The sequence below is a fragment of the Hypomesus transpacificus genome, chromosome 23 (genome assembly GCF_021917145.1).
Source record: "Hypomesus transpacificus isolate Combined female chromosome 23, fHypTra1, whole genome shotgun sequence".
Lineage (NCBI taxonomy): Eukaryota > Metazoa > Chordata > Actinopteri > Osmeriformes > Osmeridae > Hypomesus > Hypomesus transpacificus.
The window spans coordinates 18,655,884-18,669,641 of NC_061082.1; positions in this window are offsets into that span (position 1 = coordinate 18,655,884).

A 13,758-nucleotide genomic window follows, 5' to 3' on the forward strand; every position below is an offset into this window, starting at 1 on the left:
AGAGGTTTGGAAAGACCCCCACCGCACCTATCACCTGGCCCAGCCGAGGCAGAGGGCGGAGGGCCGAGGGCGGAGGGTGACCTTGTCCTGAGGCACGGCTGGTCCTGGGAGGGGAGCCCAGCAGAGCCTGGCGCTGGGCAGACGGACGTACGCAAGTGGAAACTGGGAGGAAATGGAGATTCAGAGCAGGGAAACCAGGGAGTCAATACAGTCACCGTTTACCACTCTTTCGCATGCGAGTACAAAGCCATGCTCTCACATCAGTGTCGACCAGAATCTCTCTCCCAGGAATTTCGGAAAAGAACAATTCCTTGCATCTGTTTCCTGTTCCATTACATGGAGGAAACTGGGTGTAAATCACCCCAAATAAAAATAGAATCGGAGGTGTTCCTGCAATTTGTGTATGGCCTCACAGACTCTTTTTGCATTGTGTGTGTGGGTGTGTGTGTGTGTGTGTGTGGGTGTGTGTGTGTGTGGTGTGTGTGTGTGTGGTGTGTGTGTGTGTGTGTGTGTGTGTGGGTGTGTTTCTATGTGTGAATGACAGCAAGTGAAGGGGATACTTTGACAGCATACAGTGATTGCATCACATGGTATATGGGCCTTTCCCCCAGGGTTGAAAAGCCTCCTTAATAAACGAGTCTTGGTGGGAGACAAAGAAAATCCAACCTCTGAAGGACAGTCCTCACAATCATTTGTTACATGTTTTATTTATATAAAAAACGAATTGGCAAACTGCCCATGGATTACAATAGAGAAAATATTTGTATTAAGCATTGAAATATTCATGCAGATTTGTTTACTGAACCAGTACCATAAATCATTGTTAAAATGCCTTTGGAACATTCTGGAAACTCAAATTGCTGTACATTCTTCGCAGCAGAGTCTCATAAACAGCACAGCAGGGTCTTCCCTCCAAGGCCAAACACCAAAGAGATGGACTCATATCAATGATTCTAGCAGAGCCAAGGAGCTCTCTGTGTTTATAGCTCTGAATAAAGTATTCACCAGACGAGAGCAGCTTTCTGGACGATTGGTCGACCTCCTGCTGTGGTCAGAAGTGCTTTCTGCCCATGTCTATATTTTGTCAAATAGCATTCATTCAACAGAAAACATTTCCTATCCAGAGAGTAGGATATCTGCAAATGGAAACCTGTCATTGTTCTTCGCATTGACCATCACAAACGATTCTCTTTGTTTCAGACCCTAGGTTTCAAAAGTGGACAGGACTTCCCTGAGAAGTATGAATCCAAAGTTCACAGAAATGATATAAATAAAACTGCGTACTGTTGACACGTTTGTAGAACTGAAAATCACTTTTCTCTCTCCCTCCTAATCCCATCTGTCTGTTTAAAACCTTTACCGGGACAGGCGCACACACATGATTCCAGAGACAAAAGCAATTCACCTAAAACGCCCTCATAAACCAATGGTCTTATTCATAGGTCGACACTGGAATAGTGAAGCACGGCAAAGAGTTCAATGCACGTGGAATCAATGCACTCCGTTTGATTTGCAGTACCGAAAGATCCATGCAGGCTGATACATGGAACCTGCCTTCACATGTATCGACAAGGTCAGGCAGGCCTCTACGCTGGGCTTTAATGAGCACCAGGATAGACTCGGACCGGAGCATTTCTCTCCACCTCTCTAAATATGGACAGATAACGTCAGCCTTCTGCAAATAGCTCTCTGGGAGCAATAAAGTGGTTTGGGTCATTTGCTCCGGTTTGTCATGATAATTCTCCAACGGTGCAGGAGGGTGAGAATTATTCAAGGTGCCCAGATTCAAAACAGAGGAGAATCACTGGCCTCGCCTTTTTTTCTGTAAATCCTGAGGTCGCTTTAAACGCAGTGACCGTGACACGTCCTCATTCTCGGGATAAAGAATAGAATGTGAAGGAATGATTACATTAGGAAGCATTCCAACGGATTGGTCTATTGATGCCCGGAGATGAGAAGCAGATAGCGTGCTGCAATAAAACCCTTTATTTACAGCGCCTCGCTGGACCACAGAGGACTGCTGTGTTTCCCTCTGCGTCTAATTGACTGCCTGCTGTAGGAGATACATAGACTCTCACCCCCTTCACTGCCTCTGTCCTCAACGACGCAATAACAACGGCTCACTCTGTTAACCGAGAATCAGAGCCGACCGGGCTCTCCCCTAAAAGTAGGATTCTCGAGAGAGAAAAAAACAACAGGATTGCGCCATAAAATGAGGATTACACGCAATCGAGGAATGTAGTCTGTGTATATGGTTTGTGTGTGTCCAGAGGGATCCAGATTGGGTCCGTGTTTGGGTTGTGTGCGGTCCGTTCAGCGCTTGGCGTCTTCCGGGGAGAGCCCCGGGCGGGGGGGCAGGTGTGGGAGGCGAGGGATAGCCACGCTCCCCCTCCTCATTTCTGTGTACAGGCAACAAACGACCGCAAAAGTGTTGCTTTCACAGTTCCCCCCCCCCCCCTCCACCCCGACGTGGAGCTCCCGGCAGCAGGAGACAAAGGGACGGAGGGATGATGAAGGGACGGAGGGATGATGAAGGGACGGAGGGATGATGAAGGGATGAGCAGCAGAGGGCAGGTGTTCCCTGCGTCTCCAGGGAGACGGGGGGGGGCTACACCTGCCCACGGCCGCCCCACCGTGATGGATCGATGGAGCAGACACTGACTCAGCACTCACAACAGCTCTACCTGGGATTAGAGCACCGAGGACCTGATTGAAACCCACTGTCATCCCACAAACAATAACACACATCCATCTTGGAGTGCCGGCCAGCTACCTACTCGCGCGCTCCACTATCACCGAGAAGGATTGCTCCGTTGATGACGAGAGGCCTTATTTATTGGATGAGAAGCAACAGCCACATTTCTGCAGACATGATGTCTAATGGCACCGCTTGGACACAATAAACACCATCTACATGACTAGGAGGCAGGTGAATAATGACCTCAACACCTGGGCGAAAATCAGTGTAGAACCACGCGGAGACACACATGCACACACACACACACAGACACACGCACAGACACACACAAACACACGCACACTAACGGACACCCACACAAATGCACACACAAACACAGATCCTACCCTAACCCCCCCCCCACACACACACACACAGCCACATACATAGACATGCACTAATACACCGACACACAGCCACATACAGGTACATGCCCACGCACACCTTTGTACCATATTGGAGTTGAAGTGGTCGACTTTCATATATATCTACATTGGGGGTTTGTAAAACATATTCTCAGTAATGAGACTTTATTTAATATGTATACGCATCTGATTTACTGCACTGTACGATTTGATATTTCGGTAACACTTAGATGAGCTCACCAAATTAATAATTTATTAACCAATTTGTTACTTATTAGTTAACGGTTTGTTCACCATTAGTTATTTGTTGTTCATACAAAATGTATCATTAGTAAAGTATTAGTAAAGCTAAACCCTAACCAAAACTTAAACCCTAAACCTAAACCCTAGCCCTAAACCCGAACCCTAACCCTAACTGTGTGAACAAATGCTTTACTAATGATACATTTTGTATAACAATAAATAACTAATGGTGAACAAACCGTTAACTAATAGGTAACAAATTGGTTAATAAATTATGAATTTGGTGACCTCATCTAAAGTGTTACCGATATTTCTACCTCAACATCAGTGTGCTAGCTTGTCCATATGTTCTGTTCTGCATCAGGAATGCCCCTGAACAAAAGGCTAGTCATAGTACTGTACAGGTAGTGCCCTGATGCATCCGAGTTCTCGAGCGTTTGATGGCTTGACATGATGATCACCTTTGCTTGAAGGGAAAATTCTTTCCATTCTGTTCTGTTTCCAAAGAGGATATCTGGGTTTTCCATTACTGGGGCTTAAGTCTGCAGCTAAATACGAAAACATAAGAACAAAGATTCTACAAAATGTTAAATGAATCAGTCCATCGAATAGTTCTATTATTGATTTCCCATGGATGTTGTGTGGTCTGTACATATCATCTGTGCTGCTGTTAGAGGCCCATTGTTTTCATTAACATTATAATACCAGTACACTGTCACTATCAATTTGAATTATGGTATTAAGCTTTCTTTTGAATAATTTACTCAGTTATAACTTGGACACAAGGGAAAAACATTGCAAATACAACTACTTTTACGTAATCTTGGGTGTACATTTATCCGAAAGACGTATCTTAAAGGGACTTGTCTTGTCTTGAAGGGACTTGTCTTGAAGGGACTTGTCTTGTCTTGAAGGGACTTGTCTTGTCTTGTCTTGAAGGGACTTGTCTTGTCTTGAAGGGACTTGTCTTGTCTTGTCTTGAAGGGACTTGTCTTGTCTTGAAGGGACTTGTCTTGTCTTGTCTTGAAGGGACTTGTCTTGTCCTGAAGGGACTTGTCTTGAAGAGGGATCCTCCTGATGCTGCAGTACTTGGAAGCGTCCTCAGAGGGAGCCTGAAGCATGGAGTTGAAGAGGATCTCTCAAAGCATTCTCTCTCTCTCTCTCTCTCTCTCTCTCTCTCTCTCTCTCTCTCTCTCTCTCTCTCTCTCTCTCTCTCTCTCTCTCTCTCTCTCTCTCTCTCTCTCTCTCTCTTTCTCTCTTTCTTTTACCCTCTTTCATACTCGTTGTTACTCACTCTCTCTATCTCTTTCTCTCTCTCCCATCTCTCTCTCTCTCTTCCATCCCTATTCAATTTATTTTTCTCTCTCTTTCTCACTAATTCTTTCCCTCTTTTTCTGTCTTCCTTTCCTTGAAATACAGTAATGTTGTGATATATATGTATATATATATATATATACTTCAAGACAAACCCAGGGATTGGAGTGTTTTGTAGCATCAATAGTTACATCTATATTTATGATTTATTTACAGTATGATCTTCTGTAAATTCACTGGTCAACAGAGAATGTCAAATAGTCTCAAGCAATATTTGTCAGTGGATGCACCATTGATGGATGTCCACGAAGTGTTTCGAACACCCAAACTGACCCAGACATGTCGAATCCATTCATCAAATGACAAAATCCACTTTCAGTCCTTGATTACAGTAACTTGCGTGTAAACTGTACTCTAGCAAATAGTTGGGAAAGTGAGCATGGCTTCATGTAGTGCTGTCAGAGGCCGCGTGCGTTGTGCTGTGGCCGGCTCTCCTCCCTTATCTTGTCCTTCCCTGCTTATCTGCTCAGTGTTCAGCCTCAGCTCTGTAATGAGTTGTGCGCCCACACCTCGGCCCACGTGCAGGAGGCCTGACACTGTCCTGCACACACACACAGCGCTGAACACACACACCCGTCTGCTCTCCCTACACACACACACACACCTGCACAGACACACACGCACACTGACACGCATACACATGCACGGACAAGCACGCACACACACACCTGCACAGACACACACACACGCATGGACACACCTGCCCCCCCCCCCCCCCCCCCCGTGGCTTCCCTCCGTATGCAGGGTGGCATGGCCGGCTCAAGGACCCTGGCCTGGGCAGTGATGACAGATTTAGAGGATGCTAGAGGACTGAGTGAGACAAACTCTGGCCCCGAGCGGATACGTCCGACTCCCAACGTCCAGCAGTGGCGCAGAGTGATGACATCCTCCGGCTAATGAGCAGCGTTAGCATCCCGCCCCTGTTCCAGCCCGCCACAGCCAGCTGTAAATCTGCCCGCCGCGGACGCCGCCCCACTAATACAGGAAGGATTATCTAATGACTCCGACGGCCGCGGCTAATTTTCCGTCGAGTTGGTGGTACAGCCCACGCACCTCCCCGGCGGGCGCAGGAGGATAGCCTGCGAGGAGAACGACCTCCGGGGGCCGCCGTCTCGGACCGTCTCCCCCTGCCCGGGTGCTTATTAAGGCCGCGGTTTACGTCTCGATGTGGGAGACAGTGTCGGAGCAGCGTCTCTGCCCCGCTGGTAGCATAGAGAGAGCGAGGGAGGGAAAGAGAGAGAAAGAGAGAGAAAGAGAGAGGGAGGGACAGAGGGAGAGAGGGACAGAGGGAGAGAGGGAGAGAGGGAGGGAGGGAGGGAGGGAGGGAGGGAAAGAGGGATGGAGGGAGGGAGAGAGGGAGAGAGGGAGAGAGGGAGAGAGGGAGAGAGGGAGAGAGGGAAGGAGGGAGGGAGCTTTCTGTTGGAGAGGGAAACGCTGAACGGGGCGCTGGAGAGGTCCCAGACCCTGGCTGTCCATCGACCCGCCACATTCCTGGGACACACCCGGGCTCTGAAGCAGCTCTGTGTCAGGGTCCCCCCTCCCCCCCCCTCCCCCCTCCCCCCCAATACTAACCCGCCCCCCCCCCCCCCCCCCTGCTCTGATTTGTTGAGTGCTGGAGTCAAAGGGGTCTACTTTGTAGATGGGGTTCTCTACTTACCTGTTTCCCAAAAAGTAAGGGCAATAAATGTCACTTCATGACACTCTCTGGACTGTTTCAGACCGACCATTAATCTGTGCTTAGAACTACACTCACACACACACACAAACACACTCTCTCACACACACACACACACACACAAACACACTCTCTCACGCACACACACACACACACACACACACACACACACACACACACAAAAACACACTCTCTCACACACACACACACACAAACACACACACACACACAAACACACTCTCTCACACACACACACACACACCAAGAGGAAAAGGAACAGGGAAAACAAGCAAACAATCGAGAGCGACCGTGCCTCCCCGGGTCTCGTGTTGCCGGGCAAGATTATCGGAGGCAGCCGGGGGCTCCGAGGGAGGGGTATTAAGAATGGGCACTTCCTTTGAAGCCCACGGTGTCTGGAGTTTGTCTGCGGCTGTAATGCGATTGTGTTTTACAGCTTAGCTCAAACGAGCAGAGGGTAATTGCTGACTCGTCTTCTAACCGTCCTAAATCACGGCGCGGCCGCGAGGCGGCTGACGAGGCGGTGCCTCTCCCAGGTTTTTTGGGAGGCAAAGATGCTGCCTCTGTAGAATCCTTGCAAATGTGCAATAGCTCATTACACTGAGAGCATGGTGAGGCTGGCATTACCAGGGAATTGGGATGGGTCTTGGCACCGTCATCTCGGTCGTACACAACCTGCCAACTTGGATTAAAAACAGATTACTCAGAGACAGCAGCATTGTCGTTGGCGACGGGTTTAAATGCGAGCTGCAGAAGCACGTTCACCGCCTTTATGTGTCTAGAAAGCCTTTTTTGGACAATGCATAGAGATCCTAGAAGCGTTTTTAGTGGCACTGAGACAGTGGATTCAACGACTGTCATTATGCGCGTCAATAAAACGGCGGAACACACCGGGCTGTTTGATAGCTTGCCGCCATTTCTCAAAGCGTGACATCCACAATATGGCACAGAGAACTCTGAGGGGGGGGGGGGGGGGGGGTTGGTTGGGTCTGGGCTTAATTAGATCCTGCGCAGCTAAATCAAATAAGCGTAAATGAGAGAGTAGAGCCCAACCCCTCCCCCACAGATGAAGCCGCGCGGGCTGTCCACTTTGTGTGGCTCCCGATCGCTATCTCTCAACCGGGGCCGCGCGCGTGCTTGAAGGTTGGAGCAGGTTTGCCCTCCCTCGCTACCCTCCTCTCCCCCACCTCCTCTCTCCCCATCCACCCCCACCCTCCACCCCCCCCATGCCCTCCGCACCCCCCCCCCCCCCCTCTATCTACTTCAGCAGTCAGAGGAGGGAGGAAGGAGGGAGAAGGGAAGGAGAGAGTTCTCTCCTCCCATGCCTCCCCTCTGGCTCTCCCTGCTTAACCTTGACAAGTCAATATGATACCGGCACAATTTGCTTATCTCCTCCTGACATTACCCCTGTCGCCCCACCCCCGCTCCTACCCCCTCCCCGCCCCGCCCCCCCGCCCTGGCAGCGGGGGCCAGGAGATGGGCCATTAGCATAGCTTACAAACACAGCCCTCTCCCCAGGGCCTGCCCCATACCCCACCGGCACACACTCAACATACTGTTCCTACATTAAAATGTCAACGCGCGCTTTGACTCTCGACGCGCGTCTCCTCGGAAATGCAAGGCGTCATCGCGCCACACGGAGAGAAACAAAAATCACTCTTCTCTGCGAAGCGGCCAACCTGAGTGGCAAACCCAATCAGAAGCAGCCGACCTGCGCTCTCACCCAATCATACGGCTGGCGCGAGGAGGAGGGAGGGTGTTTCGCCAGCATACCTGCGTGTGTCAGGGCCTATGAACCCTCCGTCCTCCACGTGAGCACCATCCAGCCTCCAGCATCTGGCCGGGCCAGGATACCTGGAGCCCCAGTCCGGCCCCGGGGCCCGAGCTGCAGGGTGGCTCCGACCCAGGCCTATCAGTCACCAGACCCAGAGGCCCCGCTCCCCTCATCCCACCACATAAGGTGGCGTAATTGATACCCGTCAGCCCCCGCGAATCATCGCCTCTGTGGGATGCGGAGCGGGGGTGGCCTTGGTGGCTCGTGTTTGGTTAGGAAGGGTGGGCCGGGGGGGGGGGGGGGGGAGGGGGGGGGGGGGGGTCTGTGTCTGTGCCATCACTCCACTTGAAGGTGAGATGATTTAGAGGCCTGGGAGAAAGTTAATTTCTCTTGATCATTGTGCGCAACCTGGAGCCTTAATGGCGGGCGTAATTAATTCTGCTGATGTTAATCACCGGGGCTGGTCCCCACAATTATCAGCCCTGTGCAGATGGGACGCGGCGCAGACATGAAAAATTAGGAAAATGAATCTGTAATGGGGTGGCAGACCTAATCTTGGGAGAAAACAACGTTAGGGAAGAGCAAGGAGCCTCCGGATTCCAGGTGAAAGCCGGCGCCGCCGACAAGCGCGCGTGACAGAGCTGAGGAATGTTCCAGCGTCCGAGGTGTTGGGTCATTACTGGGGCCGCCGTATTCTCCCGTTGTTGATTCATCGCGGTAGCAGAGGTGAGGTTAAATATCTCCTTCCTGTGTGGGGGGGAAGGAGGGTGTGTGTGTGTGTGTTGTCATGTGACACGTCCAGAGTCACGGTAAGGTTAATCAGGTTCTAGTCTTAGGTTGTGTGGGCTCTGCAATCAACTACCACACACGTTCGGGTTGGGTTGAGAAGAGGAGCGACTGATAGACGAGAGAATTCAACACACTGGTTTGAATCGTGCGCCCATAAACACACACAGTGTTTATGCACACACACACACTCACACACACACACGCACGCCACAGATGTGTGTACACACGCCTTGTAGACAGGCAGACGTGAACACAAACACTTACTGTAAACTAGTCATGAACACACACCTCCCTGACACACACACACTCCCTGACACACACACACCACACACACACTTGATTGGTTCAATCATGGTCCTCCTGATGGGAGAATTACTAAAGCATTAGTGGTCAAAGGACAGATACTCCCAAAGGACGTTTCCTCTGCCAACGTCAAACAAAATTAAGCAAAATCCAGCAGATTAATTGAAATAGCAGAAGAGCCATTTTTCAAGCTCTTGCTTAACTCCAGCAGTTGGGCATGCTGTCATTCCTGTTTGGTCAGATTAATTAGTCTTCCACCTAGTTTGTCTCTAATAGGGCATGCCATGGGTTCTTAGGAAATTTAGGAGGTTAGAATGAATCATTATTCATAATCATTGTGGTAAGAAGTGAGAAAACCCAACAATAGACTGTGTTATTTGCCAACCATGATTCAGTCTGAGTGGGTTATTAATGACTTCTATAACCTTTTGCTGTGCATTCCTGTTACTCACACATAAAGGAACACACAGCTTCAAACTGTAAGGGACATCCAGGTAAACCAGAGCACATACTCAACACACACGGTTTAATATAGAAAAGACCCCAAAAGAATGTGTGTGTGTTTACGGTGACGACTGCAGACCGTTTTGGTACAGACGCTGACAGCACGGACACCTTTCGACTCTCTGGGTGTTTGTAGCAATAACCATAGCAGTCAATACACACATATCGACCCACCTTACACTTAACGCACGCTTTTCCAATATAAATCAAAGGTCAAAGGCTCATTTTGCTATAATTACTCACAAGGGGCTGTAGCAGCTCTTGAGGTGAGCGTCAACAAACAGTAATAGATGAGCCAGCTGGCTGTGTTCATTGTTCTCGGGTAAGCTGTGTCACCGCAGCCATGACCAGGTGTTTACACAGGGCGCCTCCTCACTGTGACACGCTGTGAGGAAGGACATCCAGTCACAGGGGCCACGCCAGGGGCTGGGGGAGAGGCTGGGGCTGGGGGAGAGGCTGGGGTAGAGGCAGGGACTGGGGCTGGGGTAGAGGCTGGGGCTGGAGCTGGGGTAGAGGCTGGGGCTGGAGCTGGGGTAGAGGCTGGGGCTGGGGAGAGACTAGGGTAGAGGCTGGGACTGGGGCTGGGGTAGAGACTAGGGTAGAGGCTGGGACTGGGGTAGAGGCTGGGACTGGAGCTGGGGGAGAGGCTGGAGCTGGGTAGAGACTAGAGTAGAGGCTGGGACTGGGGCTGGGGTAGAGGCTGGGGTTGGGGTAGAGGCTGGGACTGGGGCTGGGGTAGAGGCTGGGGCTGGGGTAGAGACTAGGGTAGAGGCTGGGACTGGGGCTGGGGTAGAGGCTAGGGCTGGGGCTGGGGAAGAGGCTGGGGCTGGGGAATAGGCTGAGGCTGGGGCTGGGGTAGAGGCTGGGGCTGGGGCTGGGGCTGGGCCCGGGCCTGGGGTAGAGGCTGGGACTGGAGCTGGGGTAGAGGCTGGGCTAGAGGCAGGGACCTGAGTTGGGGTAGAGGCTGGGGCTGGGGTAGAGGCTGGGGTAGAGGCTGGGACTGGAGCTGGGGTAGAGGCTGGAACTGGGGTAGAGGTTGGGGTAGAGGCTGGGACTGGAGCTGGGGCAGAGGCTGGGATTGGGTCTGGGGTAAAGGCTGAGGCTGGGGCTGGGGTAAAGGCTGGAGAAGAGGCTGGGACTGGAGCTGGGATAGAGGCTGGGGATGGAGTAGAGGCTGGGGTAGAGGCTGGGACTGGATACATGTGTGATCCACAACTACACCAACACAAATTCATCATCATGCTACATGTGTTAATTACATTAGCGATCCTAATCTGGCTAATGGAGAACTTTCTGCTCTTGAAGGTTAATTTTCCCTCCAACAGTGTTTGCCTGACAGTCCCCATCCCATTCAAAATGAACACACACCTCGTGAATACAAACTGAAGGCAAGGTGATGGAGATTAGCACATTCATAATTTCAGAAGATTATATGCTAATGCGGTTGCCTGTTTGCCTGAGAAGATTGCGTTGGGGTTATTAGCCCGACGCCAGTGGTGAAACGCTACACAGCAAACGTCCTCATCTGTTAGCTGCTGCCCTCCAACCATTAGCATTTTTATTACAGTCGCACGGAACAGGAGCGGGGAAACACAGGCACCAAACAACACATCAAACTTGGGAGATTTCATTAAATATATTCAAATGTGATTCATAGAACAATTACGGCAGCTTCCTACGAGCACGTAATACAATTGTTTAGTCCATACTGGGATCTCTGCCCCTTGTAGGCCCTCCCTCCTTGTAGGCCCTCCCTCCTTGTAGGCCCTCCCTCCTTGTAGGCCCTCCCTCCTTGTAGGCCCTCCCTCCTTGTAGGCCCTCCCTCCTTGTAGGCCCTCCCTCTTGGCACATCCACTCCCTCTAAATTAGAAACCGGACTGGCATTTGAAGGAGTCACTGAAGAGGAATCAATAGGTGTATTAATTACTGCGATTCATTACCCAAATAAACATGGGACTCAACCTTTGCTGGAAACAAATTTGGGGGCCGTAAGCGTTTGGGCCCGACACGAAGGCCCTGCCTGGGGTGTTCCTCGTGCATTAATCTGGGAGATCAAGCTCTGCTGAGTGCGGGGTCCTCCAGGGAGAGTCCGGTCTGGGATCAATCTGGACACACAGCCGGTGAGTTAATGGCTGCCGAATACAAAGGTGGTCATGTGACGGGGCCCTCGCCACTCTCCCCTGCGCCTGCACAGATCTCTCTCTTTCTCTCTCTCTCTTTCTCTCTCTCTCTCTCTCTCTCTCTCTCTCTCACTCTCTCTCTCTCTCTCTCCTCTCTCTCTCTCTCTCCTCTCTCTCTCTCTCTCTCTCTCTCTCTCTTTCTCTCCCTCTCTCTCTCTCTCTCTCTCTCTCTCCTCTCTCTCTCTCCCTCTCTCTCTCTCTTCTCTCTCTCTCTCTCTCTCTCTCCTCTCTCTCTCTCTCTCTCTCTCTCTCCTCTCCCTCTCTCTCTTTCTCTCTCTCTCTGTCTCTCTTTCTCCTTCTCTCTCGCTGTCTCTCTCACCTTTTTATCTCTCTTTCTCCCTCTTTATTTGTGTCTCCTTTTCTCATCTCCTTTTCTCCCTCGCTCTCCTCCTCTCCTCCTCTCCGTCTCTCCTCCTCTCTCCTTTCTCTCTTGCCCTTCTCCCCGCCCCCCCCCCCCTCCCCCGCCCCATTTCTCCTCATCTGTCTGGCACACAATGGGGGTCCTACTAGCCCAAATGCACCGGGGTGGTGGTGTGTGTGTGTGTGTGTGTGGGGGGGGGGGGTCTCTGGCTCCGCAGCTCCCTGGGTCCCTGGCCTCAGCTCCTGGGCTGCTGTCCTCTCTGCGTCAGGGGCCAAGGAGGGCCCTCTGGAACTGCCCCGGCAGAGGACGCCGCTAAAGGACGTCCCCTCTCCCCCGCTGTCACCCCGACCGTGGGCGCCTATTTGTGAATTATATCTCCAACGGAGGCTATAATAAAACATGATAATGATGGATCACACCAATAAATTACCGTTGAGTGGATTGCTAGGTCGGATTTGTGAGTGTGTGTGTGTGAGCTACTTTGGCTGCGTGATCCATCTGAACACCCGCGAGTGCATGCACACACTGTAAACACACGCGTGTGGGGCGCGCGCACACACGCCTCGGCACACAACCTGGATAAAAGTGCTGCAGTAGACTATTCAGATCTACACGCCAGGTTTGCAAATAGGTGAACGAGCTGTGCCGTGCAGAAGCAATGCGAAACAAAAGAATGCCCAGCTGTACGCTTGCTTCTGTCCTTATGAATGTCTGTCCCTCTCATCCTTCCTGTCAGTTACTCCACCCATAAACTTGTTTGCTGTCTGCTCATTTTATTTCAAGTCTACAATATACATTCCTTCCACATTCCATATCTGAAAGATAGTCATTAGTTAGTCAACAGTCAACAACACCAATTTATAACATAAAGTTAACATAAAATAGTAAGTAAAAAAAAAAACCTATAAAAATATAACCACACGCAAACATTGAATATATCTGAGGATCATGACAGTGCACTTTCTAGTGCAGTCGGTAGTGCAGACTGAAATCACATTCTGGATGTGACGTCCAAATGGCTGGGTGCCAAATAAAGCTAGCGTCTGTCTCCTGTGCAGATCAGGTGATCGGGCAGAGACGTTTCATCTAGTCTCTTCGTAGCGCAGCCGGAAGAGAGCGCACGTGGACAGTGTCCTTTCACCCTATTTCAGTGCGTCTTACTCACCCACGCAATCGGATTAGGAGTCTGGACTGTTCGGGACGGTTTGTCCTCGACGCCTATCTCCTCACATTGTGACACCTTCACATTCTGCAGGAATAGGACATTCACACACGCACCGCGACTAACATCGTCACAGGCCTCTTTGAAACGCGAATGAGTTCAATCTATCTCCGGGGCGGCCACATCATTAAGTAGCCACATTTAACACTTGCACACCGAGAAGGATTAGGAGACATCTTAACCAACTGTTTACAACATAGCTTGCATACAACA